This window comes from Anser brachyrhynchus (genome assembly GCF_964034855.1).
Source record: "Anser brachyrhynchus genome assembly, chromosome: 2".
Lineage (NCBI taxonomy): Eukaryota > Metazoa > Chordata > Aves > Anseriformes > Anatidae > Anser > Anser brachyrhynchus.
The window spans coordinates 40426531-40450023 of NC_137695.1; the positions used below are offsets into that span (position 1 = coordinate 40426531).

Below are 23493 nucleotides of genomic sequence, written 5' to 3' on the forward strand. Positions count from 1 at the left end.
GTTCTGATAAGGTGGAAGCTCACCAAACTGATCTACAAACACTAGAATTAAATTTAATGATGACTACCATTGTTTCAGATAATAGAACTTTCCTACCATTTATACTATAATTATATTTTCTAAATCATACCTGGTTGAAATTTTAGGTACTATAAAAAGCATCGTAAGAATATGCTAAACCCAAAGCATGTGAAATATTAGGTATTGTTCTGATGCTTTGTAGTGGGTTATTACTTTCTATACCCAAACATCAAAGGAGGACAGAGAAACTTAGTTTGGATCAAAGCTCACCTTACCTTATTTGATTTCCACTCCTGTGTCTGTCAGTAAGAAACTTTCCTCAGTAAAGACAAAGGATGAAATCTAATACACTGCATGTATCTATCAGCAGAATCACCTAAAACTAGGAAATAAAACATCTAAATTATAAATATTTCATTCCTGGAAGAGAATCAGTAATGTGATATTATGTGTCTATGGGAAGACCAGTCTCAGAGGTGGATTCAAAGGGAACTCTACAGAGAACTAGAAAACTGGAAGTCCACAAAGCTATGTAGAGACTAATAAAAGTAAAATACAGAAATACTGCAAGGAGCAGAAGTAAAAATTTGCAGAGGTCTTTTTAAAGAAGTGATGCTGTCTCTTGTTCCTTCTATGACATAATTATGTCAATTATGTATCATATAATACTTATGATCCACAACCAGCTGAAACACTGAAAACACACTCCTTTCTCAGAAGAGTCTATAGGGGCAATGGCTAGTGGCCACTCCTGAAAGAAATGTAGATTTAATTCTGAAACAGCAGAAAAGGGATTTGAATTAGAATTTGTCGCTTTCTAAACAAGTACTCCAACCACTAGGCAATCATCTAGAAGGGAGATTTACCTTCTCAGGCGTATTTTAATTTGAAATTAAACTTAAAATAGTGACCCAAGCTACTTTTGTGAGGCAGCCACTTCTTTACAGCTCATTAGGCATCCTCCTAAGAGTTCCTGCTAAATTGTTTTGTAATAGGGGTTTTTAAGCAGAGATACTAACTGGATCTGGATCTGGACTGAGTTTAAGTATGAGCCAGGTGCCAAGCTGGGTGCCTGCACTCTAAGTCCCGTATTTTGCCTGGCTTCCAGTGAAAACTCAGGAAGAACTTCAGGATTTTCAGTTCAGCCCTGTAAATACTTATTCTTGCAAGCAAGGGATTTGTGGGAATAGTCCCTTAAGTTTTCATGTTCCAAGTTTAACATGCCAGAGAAAATTAATAGACCATTCTGTGGTTTTGAAGTCATGCTGAATACAGACTTAGTGCCAGCAGTTTTTAAATAATTTCCTTCACTATTAGACATAACAGTGCAGTGGAAGTTTGAAATAAAACTCGCTTCCTTTATTAAATATTATCCCCCTGCCATTCTGACCTACAACCTATAAAGAAAGCTCTAGAGTATATGCTTAAGCATGCATGTAGTCCCATTAACTTCAGTGAGCATGAGAAAACCAAATGAGGGTTTATGTTTCTTTAAGCTGTTATTTTAAGACAGTTCAGAAACACTGAACAATTAAACGTTTCTTTAGGGAGACACATTAAAGTTATTGTGTTAAATCACATTTTTTTCAGCAGAGGAGGTTTCTATTTGCTTTATGAAAAATTCTGTATCTTCACATGTACTGGAATTGCTCAAATGACTTGGATTTATAGGAAACTGCTGAAGGTCTGATGAAATTGAAATTTAAAAAAAAAAACATATCTGTGTGTTGACATATAAACAACTTTGCGTTCCATTTTTGGCAACTAAAATCTTCTTTGTTATTTGGGAGAATTTGAACTGAGAGGATGGATAAAAATATTTGTGGTCCTAAAATTGTCATAGATTCATCCTGAAATTAGGTAACTCTTATATAAAGTGTGGATGGTGTCAGTTTTTAGAAGATTATTTTTTTTTAACATTAATTTAAATGAATGTTTATTCATTTATTTTTTATTATTATGTATTTGGTATTATTATATTTATTTATTCATTAAAAATGAAGATTTATTTCATTTGGTCAAATGAAATAAAACTTTGTTTTCCCAAAAAACAAGCTGATAATTTGTACTGCATATATTATATTTAATTACAAAATAATCCTTGCTGTGTTACAGAGCTAGCTTTAGATAAAACTCAGCTTCTTATTATCTACTTTAGAACTCTCTCCAATCAAAACATTTTCTGTGTCCAAGTGGCTATACTAGGTGTATATATATTGCAACTAGACACATAATGAATCATTAGTTCAAGAAAAGCCAAGTGTCTTCAGACTATTGATAATGAAAGCGTAGTTGTTTAGCAGTGGGAAAAATACTTCAGGGATCTTTAAACAAAACAAATAATAATAATAACAAATAGGATTTTTTTGAAATATTTCTCCCTTCAGCAGCTCACTTGAGCTTGGAAATCTTAGGCTCTTCCTGCCAATTTTGCCTCAGTGACTCATTCTAACTAACCTTTTTACATTTTGGTGTTTGTGTTGTTTGTACGTTCCATGATACTGAGCTATTTTGTGATCATATCTTGTATTTTTGTTAATAAAATATGACATATAAAGTCATTCAGTCATATAGAATTACTTAGTGCCTCTTTGGTCTTATCCAAAAACCTAAAAAGGAATGTTAAAAACAAACAAAAAAAATGTGTGGATCAAGAAAGCAATTAAACTGTGTTAATTGACATGATTCTAGACTCAAAGTGTTCACTTGGCTCCCAGTCCTACATTTAATTAAGTATTTGTTTGCACAATCCATCTGTGTGTAAGTGCTCTAGAAAAATAATAATAATAAAAAAAGAAGACAAAGTACAAACATAGCTTTTAACAGATCCATTAACAAATAGATAAGTTGACATTTATCTTTGATATGTCAACTACAGATGAATCTCATTAGTACATTAACACATTTCCCTATAAATTTCCTTTGGGCACATAAGGCATTTTTTACTGCATTTGTTGTCTTAGACCCAACCTGTCATTAACTGCACACTTTCCAGCCAGGGAAATAGCAATGCCCACAGCTTCCTCTCGGATAAAGAGAGTTTCCCTTCATCCTCTTGTGTCCATTGACATGTCCTAATGTCATCGCAGAAATTAATATCCTTTGACACATGACTGGGAAGGAAAAAAAAAACATTCTTAGTCAAATACATGATTGCTTCATTTTTTCAGCTGTGTGGTACAAATACACTCTGCTACTGCATTCTGCCATGTCCATGCATGGTCAAAACCTATATAATGATGGTGTCCTTGCAGCTTACACATTTACACAGAACATGCACAAGACACCCAGGAGCGCACATTTAAAAGTCAGCTGGCAAGGTAGGGTTGCTTCTGATGCTTTGCTATATAGTCATAGCAGCTCATGACCGTGGACTTTTACTAGCACTTTCAGTTCCCAAAGCCTATCTTTACTTTGTCTGCCATGTCACTTGGGATTTCTGCAGTAGCATTACCAGGTAGCTGGTGAAAGTATCCAGATAAAATTCATAATTTATAAATTCCGCCCTACTGTTCCTCATTTTCAGAAGTCCTGTACCCTTTTGTTCCACTGAAGAGTACATTCATTGCAAAGTGGAACTGAGGCTAATTTCACACAGCTAGTCACCCAGGTGACTTTTGTGCAAGATCCCAGGACAGGTCTTTTACATCTCAGGCATTCAAGAAGCCTTCAGTAAGTTGTGACATTGCCATCCAAACTCCTTGGTGGATACCGTATGAAAAATATTTGTGTAGCTGAGCAATGCGTATGGTCACCTCCATCTGAACAGCAACTCGGCTCTTTTGTAACATTCCTAAAATGGGTAACCAACCTTGGCCTAAATAAGGCAATATGTTAATTTTTCTGTTGAAAAGGCAGTTCTGGTTAGCCTTGACTCAGCTAACTTTGCTATTCTGTTTAAGCCAAGGGATATTTTTCAGCAAAGAAAAGCCTGCTCTTCAGCAGAGACAAGGAATCTTTGTGTGAATCAATTTAGAGCAATCTTACTGATATAAAGTGTTTATAGGCTTATGTAAGGCCCCTTTGTCATGAATGTGCTTTTAAATATACTATACTGCACAATTAAGTCAGTACCAGTACTCTTCTGCAAAGAATAATTCTGCTGTAGAATACGAAAGGTACATATTGGAGATGGCTTCTTTCAACAGAAAATGAGATTTTACGTGGTTTTGATAGTTTCCTACTTTTTACAAATATCCTGTGTAGGCAGACAAACTACAGCTAAGCTGAGCTGGCTTCACACAAACTAGCAGCAGTAAGGAACACAAGAACTAGTCTAGCAGTACACAAAATGGATTAAGGCTGGGAGCATACAGCAGGGCTGTGCAAATGTTTTTTGGGCCAATAAGTATGCTGGTGAAATGGTTTTGGGGCCAATAAGTATACTGGTGAAATGCTGCACTATACATCTTTACCCATTCAAATCCACATTGACTCAAGAAGATCTGCACCAAGGTCCACTGCTCAGAGCTAACATATCCTAACAGAACACATAGACAATTTGACCTGCTCTCCCACTGCTTGTAACATACAAGCAAAAGTGGTCCTACGTAAGCAGTACAAAACATACGACTAGAGCAAAATTAGATGAAAAGGCAGAGAAAAATGGAAATTACACCTGCTAATGGAGAACAATCTACAAGCACTGACTGATTAATCAAAATAAATAAACAGCTTAATCAAACTAAATACATTTGATAAGCAATTTTTTAAAAGTTTAATGTGAAAATCCATATCTAGCCTATCTTTCAAAGTGGGTCCTTCAACTTAGACATTTGCTGTTCAACGGTTTCTTTTTTTTTTCAATAACTGTCATTTTAGCATAACACGTTATCCTTTTAACATACAATGCCAGAGTACACCACTTAAGTACTTGATAATTTATACTATGTATCTTCAAATAGCATGGCAATGATAATTAGTATATTGAAAGTAATGCAGAAATACTAAAATACTAACTACTTCTATAAAGAATGCTCAACTTACAATTACACAAATGACTATACATAAAATTTACATTACATCATTATATAAAAATAATCAGTCGAATGTCATGGAATCTGTATGTCCACATATACACACATATATGCACAGAAGAATAGCAATTAGAAATGCTAGCAATTTCCGTACATGCCAACCTTTACATACTTTTCCACTGATGCATTCTAAAAATAAATTTAATAATAATAATAATAATTTGTAAGGATCTCAAAGAGAAATTCTCCTTCCGCTTTTGAAAAAAGTGCATACCCTTTAAGCTATATTTTAATTTGAAAAAAAAATTTCAATTAAACCCAAGTTTTCACTTCACAACAAAACTGATAGGCTCAGATAAATTGTGTGTCTATTAAAAGATGGTCACTAGCTTCTAGCATTTTTATTTCAATATTTTAGACAGCAAACAAGATATTCAATTTTATTAACAACAACTTTGGCTACAGATTAGTAATCTGCATTAGTTAAAAATTTTCAAAGAAAATTTAAAAAGCAGCATCAAGTAATATTCTTTGGATTTTATTTTTTTTTTAACTTACCAAATCTTACTTTTGCTCTGATGTAGTAAAAATGGGCCAGGTTTATTTCTACTTTTGTTTCTCTGAGACTAAAGCAAATTACGTCACAGCCAAACTGAGCTCAGACTGATCGAATCTGTAATACAACATAACATCTATGCACACCTTAATGTACACACTGCAAACTGACTGTTCTACTTCTGTGTCAGGTTATGGATTTGGCCCTGATATAGTCATAAAAGAAAAAAAAAAAAGTAAGGTATAAAATAGCAAATCTGCTGCAGGACTGAGTTTGGAACACATGACCTAATTTAAAGCAGAAATCTCATTGATTTCAGCCTCATGGCCCAAAGGCAAAAGGTCCAGCACTGTTGCCAGTGAAGTCAGTGGCAAAACTCCTACTGGGTGCAATGTGATTTGGTTGTTTTTTATATCAGACTTGCATCAGAAAAACATTGAGTGATGTCCCTATCAGTGTCAATACCATTTTTGCAACTCATCAAACAAGGACATCAAACAAATTAAGAAATTTTATTTCTTAAGTTTGCCAAACTAAAGCTAAGTAGTTACTATCTCTCTTTCCTACTGGTCTGATATTGCTGGTACTGATTGCAACTGACATATTTTAGAATTTTTTTCTTACTCTTAAAAATTTTGCTATCTACGAGCATTATTGCAACTCATTTTTACTTAGATCTCAAGTGTTTATTTCTCTCTCTAAATGTCTTCTTGTCTCTTTTCAAGCACAACTTCTCTTCTCAGCCCCAGGCTCCAAGCAGTGTGATTTTGGAGGCACACAGGGAACACAGGTAAAAACTGAAAAACTTTAAGAAACTGAATGACTTCAGGAAAAATTCTCTGTATTTCATTTTTCAATTAACCAAATTATGATAATATTTAAATATCTCAAAATGTTATGAAAATTCACCAATGTTTTCGATTAGTAAGGAAGTAATAGTTAGCTACTGTTAAAAGCAATATTCATATTTTTTAGCTTCTCTGGAAGTACTTTTTTTCCACAGATACCAGTAGGCTATTTCCTTAATACCTTGTTCATTTATCCATCAACGGCAGAGCAAGACCAAAACTGTTTCTAAGGATATAGGTGGTAGAGAAGAACAAAAATGCAGCTGTAAGATTGAGGCCAACCTCTGCTTCCACAAAAACCTATCATAATTCCACTATTAAAATCCCTGTTATCACAAAACCAACTTGACATAGACTAACATCTAGAAGTAAATTCTGCAATAAGACAAAAAACCAAGACATTATATAGATAAGGGAGGATGATCAGTGCTTAATGTGTGATGATTCATTAGTAGTTTTGTAGCATGTTCATAATCTATCTTTTCTTAAGAATCTGGAGAAATCTGGAGGGTTTGTTTGTTTGTTTGTTTGTTTGTTTGTTTTGTTTTAAGAAATCACTTAAAGATTTTGTGTTCCCTTAACTTCTCTTATGCTGTTGAAATGACAGATATGCTGTAAATTCTTCTCCATTCATTAACATATGTCCTTTGATGAATGAGTTAGGTTTGTCTGCTTACAACATTTTAACACATTACTCCATTTAATACAGAATTATTTTAAAGAACAAAATGCCAGTAATAGCCATTTCCTCACAGCTTCCTTGTTTCACAATGATACTTATATAGGAAGAACAGGAATTACAAAATTGTAGAACATTTTCTGAAATATTACAATTTGACTAGAAATACATGGTTATGGTTGGTTATGTGAAGACAAAAGCAAAGTCAGAAAGGTGCCATGATACCCTCTCAGTTTTGAGTACTATGGTAAGATTATAGTTTCCACACTTTTAAAATACATTTTTATTGTAGTTCCAATTTAACAATTTTCAAATAATGTGAAACCAGTATTTATTTAGGCAAGGATGCTCATGCCCCCATGTCACCACCTCTGATGTCTATTTGAAGCAACAGAGCACAAGGCAGAATAGAATCTGGGTAGGAGATAAAGGAAATGCAATAAAGAAATAAGAACAAAAGATTGTTTTGAAAAATGTAGACTCTGTCAATATTAAAATCATAGTGGTTTCACATATGAGAAAAGAGAAAGCAGAAGGATCCCACAGAAGATGAGCCTTTCTAGATGGAGGGAAAGCAAGTGTCAGCGCAGTAAGCCCAGCCGTCAGCCTGGCAGTCCAAGCTCTCTCTTCTCTTCTCACCAAGCCTTAGATAAGCAACTCCTGTGCAGTGTATTTCTACAAGTATAATAGAAACATTACTGCTTTTACTATCTGAGGTAATCTATAAATCATGTTTCCCTAGCATACTAAGTAGGCAGGACTAAAAGCTTTGCCCACTTGTAGATTAACTCTTGCATTACGCATTATGATTTAATGGGACAGACATTTTATGGCCTATGGTTAGTATTTTTATGGGGAATCGTGCATGTACTAGAAGTTTATATTTCTTTATTCAGAAGACTAAAATACTTGTGGGTGAATTATGTCTTTAGAAAGCTGTTGATGCAGGAAAATCGTCAAATATCAGGTAAGACATTCACACCTTAGTAAACATTTTATATCAATGTTTTAATACTTCTGGAAAGCAATAAAGCTGGAGATAAAGTGAAGTCATTCTGAATATAAGTAGACTAGACAAAATCAATTTTAATCCAGATCCTAGCCCAGTGTCACTCAATGGCCTAACGTCAATGTCACCTACAAAATTTGAACACTATGCCCAATCCTGAGTGCAAACAGACAATTGAATTCACCTCTAATCTAAGTGCTGAAATCACTGGAAGTGTGCCTGCTGGTTTTTTTTATTATTATTTTTTAGCTACTGTGCATTAAAGTATTCATTATCAGGTGCATAAAATATACCATTTAAGAACATATGGCTTGGCAAAACATCATCCTACCCTTTAATGTTTCTGGAGTTTGAGTTAAACAGTCTTTTAAAACTGTTGAAGAAAGAAAATAACTGAAGACTAAAATCACAAGAACAGTTAGAGATATGAAAGCATTCTTACAAGGGACGTGTTTTTAAAGGCAGTCAGAGTACTATTAAAAATAGTGGTAACAGAAGCAGTAGCAAGTCAAGCATACGCATACCAGTTAATGCCTGCCTGAGTAGCTCACAGTCATCCATGCACAGAGTTACTGAATGTTTTGCTTTGATGGCTATTTTTCAGTCTTTGTGGCAAAGCTGCCCCTGCATAGGCACATCTCCATTCCCTACTTCATCCTTTCGGATGAAAAAACATGCTTTCATGTGAGTTGTTAGGTATTGGGAAGAAATTTGCAAACAATCTAATTTTAAAACGACAGTAATGAACCTGAATCCCAACTTCTGTTAAAGCAGTTATTTGATAATCTTGAACTAAGATTCAGAGGGACAGAAGAAAGGACACAGTCACTGGAAGGATATAATTTAGTGCTTAAAAAGGAACTAAGAAGCAGATCACAGCTATAATTCAGGCTAATGTTTCATTTCATTTTAAAAGGGAATCATTAGAAAATGCTTTGAAGCATAAGAATGTCTGCCCATTGGGCTTCCTGACTGGTCTAGGAAGGGAAGATCTCAAACAGTTTAATAGAAAGTTATGTAAAGATCCAGACTTCAAGATAAAAATAGAAAATGTACTATGCAGAAAATTATGATTTTTTCTGGTGCCCTTGGGTTTTGCCCTGCAAGTGCTTACTCACTTAAAAAAATACTAATGTCTCCAAACTCCACTTACTTTCTAATTAGAGTATTATTACTTACATGAGTAAGCATTTACAGGATAAGTGCTTTTGCAAGCAGTCTGAGAGAGGCCAGTAAGTGAATGAGCACTGGAATGGAATGATCCATTTAGCTACCCAGGAAGCCTGGGTATTATCTGAGTCGTGCCCTGCAGGCAGTAAATTACCTTTCTGTGAGTAAACAGGACTTGTAATCAGCTAAGGACCCAACATGAGAACTGCATTTGCTTGCGCAATTAGTGTAAAACAAAATAAATAAAGAAATAGCAAGCCGCAGGTGTCTGAAAGCACTCTGGGGATCAGAAGGTCAAAGGTAGCTAAATGCAAGTGAAGATGTTGATTAAACTGAAGTTTGGTGTGGGGGCTGCAGAGAAACCCCATATAAAGGCCAAGGTGTGCTGTATCAAATGCCACCTCAGGAGATGGAAGGCCATAGCCTCTTCGCCTTCCAGTAAATCCACATCTACTTCCAAGAGTCCTGTGTCTTTATTATGCTCTACACTAATTTGCATGAAGAGCAGAAAAAGAAAACGTCCTCCAGGACTGATCAGAAAGCTACTCAAAATGCAACAATTTCGTACCAGAAGAATATACGTGCCCTGAGAAAATGAAGGGTAGCAGAAAAGCTAAAAGCCTATAAGGTTCCAGTGATGTTAAACTTACTAGATGACCAGTGTGGCTGCATGTCCGAACAAGAGATTTTTGCATCAATTGAGTTGCCTACACATAAGCATCTAACACCACTTGAGACATCTTCTGATATCATAGACATCTGAACAGTAATGGCAAAGATAAGTGAAAACTAATGATAGCCCATGCTCCTCGGACAAGCAGCTGGAAGACAGGGGATACTGCAAGGATGTCAATTGACAGCAGATATCTATATTTGGGGGCTGAATTAAGACATCTATAACCTGAAGTTATTTCATAGCAGATGCCTGATATACTAACCCCTCTATCACAGATAGGTATTGCTGATCAAGCCCCGTGACTTGTAAAGGTCAAGTATGAGGCTACCCACCCAGCCTTGTTAACAAATACACAGACAGGCACCGGTTACAAAAGAGGCAGACTCTATAGAAGTGGAAGAAACCATTCATTTTCCTGTACTCTAGGACAAGCATGGTGACAGTTTGCTAGTCAGGTTGTGGATGTTAATTCTTTTCTCAAAAGACACACACAAAAGCTGTTGTGTCAGGTCCAGCTGATTGTACTGCATTTAAGCAAATGCAAATCAGCATCTGCTCAGGACTTTGGATGGAAATACAAAGCATATTTATCCCACATATCTGTCAATCCAACATCATGAAGTCTGTGATTTCATAACTCGAAATCACAGAACCACAAAATGGATGAGGTTGGAAGGGACTCCTGGAAGTCATCTGATCCAACTCCCTTGCTCAAGCAGGGCCACCTAAAGCAACTTGCCGAGGACCATATCCAGATGTCTTTGTCTTACTTTCACAGACTCACAGTTACAGAGTTGTTGAGGTTAGGAAGGGATCTCTGGAGATCATCCAGTCCAATGTCCCTGCTCAACCAGGGCCACCTAGAGCATGTTACACAGGATCTCGTCCATGCAGGTTTTTAATGTCTCCAGAGAAGGAGACTATACAGCCTCTCTGGGCAGCCTGTTCCAGCACTGTCACCCTCAACAGGGAAGTTTTTCCAGTGATAATCGTTATGTATGTGCACATTTTGGCTCTCTTCCATATTACTTCCCATGTCTTTACCATGCTTAGAGAATGCTTGTTTATGCAAGAGCAAATTACTTTGTATTATACTGTTATCTTACAACAAAATAGTTCCATCCTCAACCTTAGCACATTAGCTTTATCATTTATCATCTGTTTGTGGCAAAACTCCCCATGACATGAGTTGTGCCTTAGATGGACCCTGTCACACAATGCAAACATACCAAAAAGAATTTATCTCAAATTAACTTTTAATTTCCTGTTAAAGCCAGGAAAGACTAATAGTCACATTAAGTTTTTTAAGAGGGAGTTACTGAACTGATTATGATTCTTCTAATAAATACGCAAGAAAATTTTCAAAGCACACTGCACTGTCTGCCCAGCTTTAGATATGAAATGAGGAGTTTCAGAAGCCAGATGCAGAAACAGTGCCACTTTGAAGATTTTTTTCTATATTGGATACACAAGTGACTTGTGAGTTCAAGCAGGAGGTAAGATACACAAAGTCTCATTTCTCCTTCAGAATATAGTTTTCCAGACTTTTTCTAGTTCCTCATGTTACATTCTCTCCTTATCTCATATACCTGAAGATAACAGCTACTTCAGTGCCGTTTGATCCATTTAGGGATGTTTAAATTCAGATAATAGGCGCCTTTGCAATTTTCTAGATCTATTCTTGATGAAGTAGCATGAGTCATGTAAGTGGAAAGTCCTTTACTTGATCCCTTAGGAGTTTATCTCAGTCTTCTCCTGCTATGCAAAGCTCAGACATTGATTTTACAGCTGAAAAAGGAACATTATTTTCTCTCTGTGGAAAATATATGAAATTTCAAACACCTGACTAGCTTTTATTGAGACCGATTCTTACTGAGGAAGCTATTGACAAGATCAATCAATATTCATCCTGTGGCTTAGTAAGCATTTCCTACAAGTAACAGGTTGACTGGCAGAGCTTCGGCAAATTTCTGTCTCCCACTCACTACCTGTGATATGTAAAAAGGCTCTCTTTGGCAGTAGCAAGGTTTTGAGGAGAACCCCATGCACCACATCTAACACAAGAGCTGGAGCTGTCATGCTGTACAGAGCTAAGGACGTGCATCCTGCCTTTCTTTGCCCTACAAACCATGCTTCTAACCCCCAAACCTGAAATGATGCAGGGGAAGAGTTCAAGGCCTACCAGCTGACACCAGTGCTGTGTTCAACCCACATAGCTTCTGTTTGAGCAGCACGTACAGAAAAGATAAAAGTTCCAGTTTGTTTGCTGGGTAAAGCCTGATGTCACTGAGTTTCAGAGAAGTCAGGGGTGAGATGGGTATACTGTGAGTTAGTATATAGTTCTTAAAAAGTTAAACTTGCTAAAATGAGATTAGGAGAAGTAAGAGCAAGGAGAGATCCATCTGTATTTCTGAGTATAAAAACCCTAGCTGGGCTCAACCAAAGCCTTTTTTTTCTCAGTCTGTGCTGGAAACAAGATCTCAAAAGCAATGTCTCTCATCAGAATTTCTTAAGTCATTGTTATTCTGCTCACATAGTTACAAGTAAATAGCCCCACTTGTTCAAAAAGTATGACTGCTCATCCATTCTGTTATGCAGAGTATCTTTATGAGTAGCTAGCAGACTGTCTTTTTTAATAAAATGTGGAACAAGATACTGGGAGGCATTTTTGAACAAAATTCATGTGATTAACATGCAAAATCCTCCATGAGCTCAGAGAAGTCAATGGATTCAAGCTAGAACTGGATTTGTCCCAGTGCGTTCTATCGTTTGCACTGATAATTAACATATTTGCAAGGCTGGCTCCAATTCCCCAGCTGACATCAATTATGTCAATAGATTCCTGAGGATTAATTCTCTACAATAAATTGGAAAATGAAAATTTAGTTGTCACTATATAAAGGTGTTCACCAAATGTTTTCCAGGATGTATGGCTCTTCAATGTTGTATAACTAGCCTACTTTGTTAATATATGTCACTGGAGTTAGCTTGCTGCTCGACTAATACAGACGTAAAAGAACCATATCTTTATAAATACAGGAGATGCTACAGCTTCAGCAAAGAAAACCGATCTATTAAGAAGGCTTTTTTCAGACGACTTTCAACAGGCCTTGGGGGCTGCTAAGTCTGGCAAAAATGAACATGTCAGGTTTCATTGAAAATCACTGCCTTGCTAAAATGGGATTTTGAAAGATGAGCCACTTGCTTTATTAATAACAACATCAGAAGATTTTTTTTTATTTGCTTTATAGATGCAAAAATGTGTTCCACATATCATTTTAAAATGTGAACAAAGGTTTAAAAACAACTGGAGCTATATTTTTTTTTAAAGATCATCCCCCTCCCTGTTATCATAAGCCTCATAAATATAAGACTTTTACAGCAAAGATTTCCCGTTCCTTCTGTTTTGGCTCCAGGGAAAATCTACAGAAAAAAATAAATAAAACTAAATCTACAAGATGAGGGAGTCAAAACCATTAAATGTGAGCTGCATTACTGAAGCGAATGTTGAGAGACTAAACACAAATCTCACTGGGGGTAAGACGACAGGTACATTAACTTTTCCACTGTCCATTTCAAAACACAGAACATGCACAGCACAGAGTAGAGACGGGTGGTGGAGGTCCACAGGATAAAAGGTCACTGTTTTAGACTACATGACACCTGGCAACCTGCATTCCAGTCCTAAAGCCCACTGAAGACCACTGAGTCAGTGGCAGGGTACAGTTTATCACCTGGAGGTCTGCATTATTTCAATACAGCACATATTATTTCTTGTCATTTTAGAGATTTCAGACCTGAATTCAACAAACACTGAGGTTCTTCAACATCACTGGAATGAAACTTTGTTTATACAGCAAACCTTTTACCCACCATTCAAGTACCAAAGCACTTGTTTACAACTGTCTAGCAAGAGTGACAGCTTCAGACCAAGAGGAATATATATTACATTCACTGGAAATGCAGAGGGAAATTCACCGTCAGTTGTTACTGAGGTGATACCAAACTGATGCAGGTCAGAAATCTATCTCAAAGTGTACATTCCTGTTCCAACAGTTTGTAGGCTTTTTCTAAAACCTGTTGAAAACATAATGGGAATCTATGTGAATGTGACTATTAGCTGTGGCACACTTGGAGAACAGAGCAGAATCGTTTGGGGAAAAAGCACATTGGGTAACCTCGCTTCCCCTGGTGCCATTTGGATCAATAAATTCTTGTGATTGGGTGCACATCACAGCAGTTTTCTTCACACATTCAGGAAATTAAAAAAAAAAATATTTTACCTCTACTTAAAATGTATAAAATCTAGCAAATTAGTATTTCTAGCTACTACCTTCTTAGAATTATAATTCTAAGAAGTACAGAAATATGTTCTATCTACTTTCCTTAATCCCTTTTTAGTTTTCAATTTCTAAACCATCAGAAAGATTAATTACTTTATAAAAAATTTCTTTGTAATTCAGCCGTCATTTCTACCAAGACATGTCACCCTTTATGAATGCATATATACTTATGTGCTCACAAACAGTTATGCACATATATATAATCACTTAACTGAAGTTAGTACTGAACACAAAGATCTCACTGACCGTAAAAGAGAAGACTGCAACCCAAGAGAACAATATGGGAAAAAGCAACGCAATACAAGATTTTCCGTATTAGTCTGCTTTACCAACAGAGAAATAAGCTGTGCTCCAAGAGTGACATTCATCTGCCCTTCATATTACAAATATTAGATAAGAGCATTTTTATTCTGTTTGTCCAAAACAGTCATTTCAACCTCTGAATTACATACACTACTGTGAATAAGACACCGGGCAGTCATTACCCAGAGCACTGTGTTTTATAAAAAGTGCTGTTTTTTGATGGTGAGTGAGGCACCATCCAAATTGATCAAACTGCACTCAACTAAATTGTCAGAGTTTAGCAGAAGATAAATAATCTCATCATCCTCAGAACACACTCCAGCAATGCATTACAATAGTTTGGGTTTTCACTTCAGTCAGTACCGGCTGCCAGCAGTGGCACTAATTAATTGAAGTGTAGCAGCATTTTGACTGATACCAGCTTCAACCCCGTAGAAAATGCACGGATGTAGAATTGCTTTTAAATCTGATGTGTGGTTTGAGGGGGTAGGGTGCTGTTTATTGTTTGGAGGTTGCAAATTTCAACAAAATTTTGCCAACAAAACATTTTGCCAGCAAAATATTTTGCCAGCAAAATTCCTTTACAAAGACAGAAGGATTCCTATGGAGCCCACTCAGAGCCGAGGCAAATTTCAAACACCTTCTCTTTGCCCTCATTGTCCCTGTCCAGTTCTTTAGCAGCAGGTCAGAGTGCCTTGGATTTGGGGAAACTCAGGGTCTCCAGCTGGCTGCTTTCCAGGTGGCACGTCCTGCAGCCAAAGCAGCTGCCTCTTTTGTGGAAAAAAGCAAAATTTTAATGAAACTGAACCTCATAGAAATGCTTTTTAGAGAGAGTTGTGTTTCCGCTTACTGGTATCACAAGATACTGCAAAATTAAACCCATCCAGCCTTTTAATTACTGTTAAGCCTATGTTAGTTCAGGAGGTAAAATAAGCTGGGTGATGACTCAGCATGAGTAAGCAACAGATGAGACTGAAACTGGAATGAAAGTCCTTTTCTTTCTAATTCCCACTTTCTACAACTGTACTGAGACCTGACAACAAGCATCTTGGCAACACAGCCCACTCAAACCATTGATGATCTTTGCCTCTAGCTTCTCTCGTCATTCCTGTCTTTACTGGATTTATTCCTTTGACAAAAACACCTGCACCTGTTCTGGATTGTTTCTGCCTCCCCAGCTTTGAGCCCTGGTTTCTGATGCTCTCTCACACTTCCCAGTTGATTCTTCATTCCAACTGCTTCCTTGGGCTGCTCCGTGCTTGACTATGATTTCCTGATGCATCGTTGCCCTGCCCAGCTTTTTTTCCCTATATATAGCAATATGAAGGTTGTTATGCCCACTGCCAGCTATTAATATATCTCATCAAACCTCACATTACCATCTTATCTAACATAGCAACTGACACTCTAAGCATCAGGTGGTATAGCTGTTTAACTCACAGACCACTAATGTCACTAGTATGATTCGGCAACCCCAGTTTAGGAACTTACGGTGTGAAAAAAGTTCATCAACAATCAAAAGAAAAAGTGACACCTTCCTTTAACCATCTTTAGTTAACTGATCAAGTTAGAGGCTGCTCCTGGAACTGCCTTCCCATAGCTCTTCATTCCTTTAATGATGCCAATACATCATGGGGATTGACGCTACTCACCTGAAAAAACAATCTATAAAAGGAGAATATATGAGGGGAACAAATATGTTTTTAGCTCCTGCATTGAACAGGTTTCTGAAACACAGGAAAACAAACAACGAAATACACAAAACAAGACATAAGATCGTCTTTTCTTTGGCTGGCACAGTCTTGTTAATCCCACCTGGACGACTAACGACTCCCAAGGCTGACTCTGCTTGCTAATTTCTCTCTTTTTTCTATTTTCTATGTTACATTAATGTTACACTTCTTTACAATTTTGGAGCGAGGATGTAAAAAAAGATTTTCTATTGTAAACATCCATTTCATGATGTTCCCTTGACACTAATGGACATTTCACGTAGACTTCAAAGGTCACTGATATTGTTATTTATCACTTGATCTACCACGAGTAGTAAAAGAGTGGGGGGGGGGGGGGGGAAGACATTTTGCAGAGATAATAGTTTTTTGTCACTTTATAACTTCTGTCACAGCTGTATAATATACCACATACTGAGCTGAAAGTTCGGACAGAAGCTTACTATACCCAATATCATATGATTGAATAGAACTTAAATGGGTACAGGAAAAAGGTATTTTGAAGAGTCACAGATGATAATGAGAAAAAAAAAAAGTGTAACCAAACATCACAAATTAAATATTGAATTTACATGAAGTAAGACTGCAATCTTATTTTTGGATTTAAAATGTGTACCATCTTCAAATCAAGCACTGATATGCTTGATGTGCATGTGTCTACATTTTAACTGATGATACATTCCACTGAATTCTCTTTTACTTATCTTTCTTTAATTACTCCCATGAGAAAATCTGCCCTTAGCTGTTTGGAACATGCTATAACCAAGACTGATGATTAAAACATGATGATCTTGAAGGCTTTTTCCAACACAGATGATTCTACGATTCTATGACACAATGAGTATGGATTTCAGAATTTGATAAAATATATCTTTGATAAAAGTCTGATTTAAGTCCCTCTTGTCCAACAGGTGTTGCACTACAGAGGACACAGATTACAGTACCAATCAAAATACTGCCAGACTGACACTATTCACAAGTAAATCTACCTCTGAAAAAATCACCAGCAATAGCTAGGAGGAGAGCCCACTGATTTAACTGATTCCTTGTAAATGGCTTCATGTTTTGATGCTTTGACCTTTTTCCCCTTCATTTCTCTATAGTGATCTTTTTTTAAGTTGATCTGAAAGAACACTTATTACCTCTTGTCACCTAAAAGTAATTAACAATAAGCTATCTTATTTCTTTCTTAACAGCAATCCACTTTGTTCAGCTTCTTGGGAAAAATCAGAAGAAATGAGTCATCGGTAACAATCTAATCAAAGTAGACAGTGGTATATAGAACAAGGACCAATAAATACAGGATTCATTGGGAATTTAATTATGGAAGATCTGACCAATTTTGCAGTAAACCAACACAGAGTAATAGTATGAATATAATAAAAATTAAACAAAAGGAAAGGTAGAAGAACTTCAAATAAAGTGGTAACACTGAAAAGGAAAGGAATAGGTATTCTAGCACTAATTATTTGAATTAAGTTTTTTTTTTGTTTTTACCCTCAGGACAGATGCTTCTTCCTATTATATACAAAGACTCTTAAACAAATTTGTCTCATCTTTTACTATTTAAATGAACTTTACGCTGTTAATTAAAGTGATGGGTGTGGGGGGTAGGTGTGCTATGTGACAACCTACAGGCAAAAAGAACAGTATACACAGTAATTACAGCATCTGGTTACTTCAGAAAATATCAAGACAATGCAGGCAATCTTTTTCCAAGATGTTAATTAGCTTCTGCATAAGAAAAATGACTCAGGATAGATTTAAAGACACACAATGTGTCACAGAGAGGAATAGATAGACACATCACACATCATCCAACTGTTGAAAATAGGTAACTCTAAATTGGACAACCTCTTTTGGAGACTAGTACAGTAAACTGTGTCACATGCATTAAGATAGAAACTTGAAGTGGAAAATCAAAATCATTTTTCTTTTTTAATCTTTTTTTTTTTTTAAATAAATTTGGGGAAAAGATATGAACAGTTTTATCTCGTAGTCATGTGAAGAAAGATCTCAGCTCCTGCACTCAGAATGCCCCATTGTATTACTAGAGAAAAGTTGCCATTGCGGCACTTCAAATGCTCATCTAATTCAGACATCATGGTAAAGCTAAGGCCAATGCAGTATCAAAGATCAGCGCACAACAATCAAGCCCTTTTGTCGGAGAAGAGGAACTACAACAATCACTGACATGTATCCCAGTTAGACGATCCAAAAATGATAATGAAAGCTGATGTGATGGGATTGCCTCATACAAGTGTATTGTTTTGTGCAAGTCCCATTCCCTGAATAAACATGTTCAAGGAGGCCTACAAATGGAGAATTTCAATCAACTAGCGTTGCAGCAACAAAGAGACCATTAAAAACATGCACTAAGAGAATAAAGGAATAAATGAAGGCAGACACCAGGGAGGTTCTTTTTATAAGAAAAAAAAAAAAAAAGAGAAGAAAAAAAAAGAAAAAAGAAAAAAGAAAGGAAGCTTATCTGAAAAATCACATTCTTCTGTATTCCTCCCCATCATAAAAATCTCTCATCCATCTGAGCATTTCTTGTGTAACGATTATTTTGCTTTTCTGCTTAGACATATCCAGAAGTCTGACATGAATCCTCATGACCACCTTTAACCACCTCCTCATGAACTCTGGAATTAGCAGTAGGAAGGTTTGGTCATTCATTCAAAGTCACCCACTTGCATTAATGCTACTGCCGACAGCGATTCCTCAACAATACTTATCTTACAGTGAGAAAGATGTGTGATGGATTTGATTCTTAACTGCAATGTATTAATACAGCTGCATCAAATTCTGTGATGTTGCATAAAACTAAGATTGAAAACTGTATCATCATGAATACCTTGACAAAGTGGATAACTGCGCTCTGCAGCAGACAGTATGCATCTTTGCTGGAAGCAAAACAAATGCTGTCTCCAACGTGTCTCATAAGGTTCTGTAGCCAGGCAGATTTTTGAAGAAATTAGATCAATTAGACAGAGGACTTCTTTTCCCAATTCCAAGGCAAACTAAATGTAAAAAGTCCTGAATATCTGGATTTTCTAAGGAGAAAATGTTTCTAAATAACAGATAATACTTTGGCAAAGCTGATGGGAGAAAAATATTTTGCTTCAGCTGCCCCAAACTAAATGATTTATGAAAGATTCTTTTGACAAAAATCAATTTTTTGTTTTAAACTTTTACTCCGAACTACCTCTGTTTGGCAGTTGCTAGCTTTGGCACTGCTCCAGCTGTCAAATACCACTAGACCCAAAAACTTTGGCTTAGTTTTTGCTCCTTGTATTAATAAATGGTTTAAGAAGTAATCAAACTTGCACTGAACCTGGAAGAAGGTATTAGCTGCACATAAAAAGACAGCAAATGCCATGTGTTGTTTCTTGATTGTTTTTGTTTTTTGTTTTTTTCATTGTAATACTGACCTACTAAGTAAGAAGTAGATTTTCATTAACAAATAAGAGTTTCTGAAGGGTTATGCCTAAGAACACAGCCGCCTAGTCTGGTCACGGAGTACCTGCAGCACGTCTCTCTTTAGACTAGAGCAGTTTTACCTTCTACAGTGGCTCATAAATTTGATCCATTTTGCACAATTATTTCATATATTACATGGCCTTGTCCTTACCACATTCAAGCAACTCCTGAGGCATAATCCAAAAGCAAGGTGTAAGTAATTTAAGCTGTTCTAGCATGCACTAACTTTCCCAAGGGCTCATCAACCCCTCTCCCTGCTACATGCACAGACTTACATGCCATAAAGTAGCAGAAATGTGGGCCTCCCCAAGATGTTATAAGTGCCCATGCCCTCATATAACTGAGAGTACACGTGCTGAAACAGGATATGGAGGCTGTATATCAGTCATGGGATAGTGGAGGGCTCTGGTTCTAAGAGGGTCATACTTTTCGTTACCTGGCAGAAGAAGAATGACGTATGTCTCTTGCCTACCTTCCTATGAGACTTGGCATCCACTGGCCTCAACAGTCAGTCACTCCTACAGTAAAGGATTCAGGCTGGAATTTGCAGATGGAATACAAGAATGTAGACATATTCTTCTACATTTTTTTTTTCTCCAGTTAAAGCCTACTCCTTGGTGTTAGGACTTCAGAGGAATTAATATCTCATCTGCAGTGCGTGCATGTTCATCAGTAATAGCACAGTTTAATCTAAGTTAAAACACTGAAATCAATGGAGTTATGTGAGATTTATACCACCCAGTTTGCAAACAGAATCTAGTCCTTAGGATGCCTACTATACTATTTTTATACTGTGACCTATTTTAGTAGTTATCTTAGGAGAGGAATGTTTAAGTAAAAATCACGGTAAATGAATGTGTGTCTCATTTGCATACTTTACAGACTATTCCACATATTAAACAAACATACATATATGTATTTAACTGAATACATATTGTGAAGATTAATAGAAAAATTGTCTAAAAACACTTAAAATTTAACAAAAGGTCTATTTATCTGTAGCTTGAGCCTTGAGAAGGGGTTTGGATATTGTGTATTGTATTCAGATTCCATGTAACTGTCCTCTAATTTAATCACTTCTTCCTGTTTTATGTGTAAGGTGAGAGGCTTCAGGTAACTTAGAAAGTGCATTTTCTTACAAGACATTACAAAGAATTAATCATGTATATGTCAAAATACACAGGCCTATGTACAAGCATCCTGGATTGTATCAGGAATAGTGTTGCCAGCAGGACTGGGGAGGTGATTGCCCCCCGTACTCTGCTCTAGTGGGGCCGCACCTTGAGTACCGTGTTCAGTTTTGGGCCCCTCAGTACAAGAAAGGCATTGAAGCCCTGGAGCGTGTCTAGAGAAGGGATACGAAGCTGGTGAAGGGTCTGGAACAGAAGTAAGTCCTATGAGGAGCAGCTGAGGGAGAAGAGGAGGCTCAGGGGAGACCTCATTGCTCTCTTCAACTACCTGAAATGAAGGTGTGGGGAGCTGGGGGTTGGCCTCTTCTCACAGATAACTAGCAATAGAACTAGAGGGAATGTCCTGAAGTTGGGCCAGGGGAGGTTTAGATTAGAAATTAGGAGACATTTCTTCTCAGAAAGAGTAGTCAGGCATTGGAACAGGTTGCCCAGGGAGGTGGTGGTGTCACCATCCCTTGGGGTGTTTAAGAAAAGGTTGGACATGGTTCTCAGGGACATGGTTTAGTGCGTGACATTGGTAGTAGGGGGATGTTTGGACTGGATGATCCTGGAGGTCTTTTCCAACCTTAATAACTTTATTTTACTCTACTCTAAAATGTGTTGAATAAACCATTAAAAAATAAAATAAAAATCTGAATCCATGTGAAAAAGGATTACCTGCATGAAGAACTAGTTCTTTATAAGTAAAACAAAAGCATGAAAAAGTTTTTTTAAAAAAACTACAATTATTATACTACTTTTTTAAAAAAAGTTGTGTACTTAACCACAATGAACCAAGTGAAATAACATTAAATACAAAAATGCTTCAATATTCAACATAATCTGCATAACCAAGAGGGAAATCAAGTAGGATTTTGGCTCTAGTTGCTCTGAAAATGCATATTGCCTTCACACTTTGTGATATGTTACAGAAAAAAATAGAGTGCACATTTCGATTCTATTTTAAACAGGATCTATGAATAATCTCTGGACTCATCCATCCATATCAGACCTAAATCTTGCCATTTCTCCCAGAATAGCCAAGGCACATCAGCAAGGTCTCTAGGACTGTATTTCACATAACTACTTCAGTCCAACAGCTATTTTCCCTGCTCAAGTCCTTCCACAGGCCTGTTAACATCATTGCTTCTCAGCACCTAGCCCAGATCAAGCTACCATTTTCAAAAGCAAACATAAATAAAGATGCTTTGTTGTTTTCAAGTCAACATTTATCCCACCTTCTTCCTCCTCGCAGTCTACTCTAGTACCTGATTTTGTCTCTGGCCCGATTACGCCTAACTTATATACTCCCCCAACAGGCTCTTACCTGTTGTGTCTGACACACTTCAGGAATAATAATAAAAAAAAAATTTAGTATGTAAAAGTCTTATTGATACTCATATACTCATTTTGCACATCATTGCATTCATTTTATTACTGAGATTAAAACATTTATCAGAATTTGTTAAAGCAAGCTGCATTTAACTGGGTTATGTTTAGAAGCGAGAAGTTTGATCCAGACATCATTCTTCATAGTACAACTGCTAGTTCTTCCAAAAAGTTTTAAAATATATATGCTTTTTACATTATCAATGGTGTTTTGAGTTTATTCTTCTTTCTATCAGCATCTATAATGGTCAAGGGATGCTTAAAATATGCTTACTAGACCTAAAAAGCCTCTCATGCCTCTTCTTTATTTGCCTTAATAAAATGCTCTAAAGCTTTAATGTAATTTTCAGGAGTTTGAAGGAGAACTCCATTTTAAAATCTTTTACACAAAAATGTTGAAAGTTCTATTTTAATCTATCTTCTTTCCTTTTGGTAAAACTTGTACTAAGAATTCTCTTTGTTCTATGCTAAGTGCTTTCTGCATTACTATGAGGTATGTACAGTCAGAGTCTATATATTAGTGGGAAACAATAGAATTAAGCTTTACAGTTTGAGTTTCGGGACTGATTATTTAAAACAAAGATGGGGAAGAAAAAATGGCCTGACAAATATGATTTTAGTGTAAGGAAAAGAAAGAAGAGATTACAAAAGTTTCAGTTCCAGAAGGGTTCCTTTATAAAATAGACAATTGAAAAAAATATTTCTGTAAGTGGGAATCAACTATTGTCATCATATTATGAGTAGGCTTACTTAATATTTCTTTTGGTGATTGCTGAAAATGTAAATGCAACTCAGTCTATGATTTTTGTTTCAAACTGCCCCTGGCAGTTGCTGTTTTCACGAAGAACACACATGGAATATGATAAATAGGACAAATGCAATCAAAATATATTTATCTGTTGATAACTTTGTTGTTGTTGTTGTTATTGAGAAAATATTGTGAAAAAACATCACAGATCTCAAAATATTAGTGGCATGTTTCTATGTGAAATCTTTTTTATTATTGCTGTAGCCATAAAGAAAAATCTAAGAGCCACAATTCAAGCTCAATCTGATTCCTTTTGTAATGATGACTCTCTAATATTGTTTAATTGCCCATAAGATGCAAACAGGCTTATAATCCATAATAATTAGCCTAAGA

General features: G+C 36.4%; 1 long non-coding RNA gene across 1 annotated transcript in view; it reads right to left on the reverse strand.

The window, feature by feature from the left end:
* The window catches only part of LOC308189589, a 32924-nt gene that overhangs the window by 3866 nt on the left and 5565 nt on the right, over positions 1-23493 (reverse strand). The window contains exon 2 of the long non-coding RNA XR_013946457.1: positions 297-403. This is a non-coding gene — a long non-coding RNA (uncharacterized lncRNA). The remainder of the gene's footprint in view (positions 1-296; positions 404-23493) is intronic.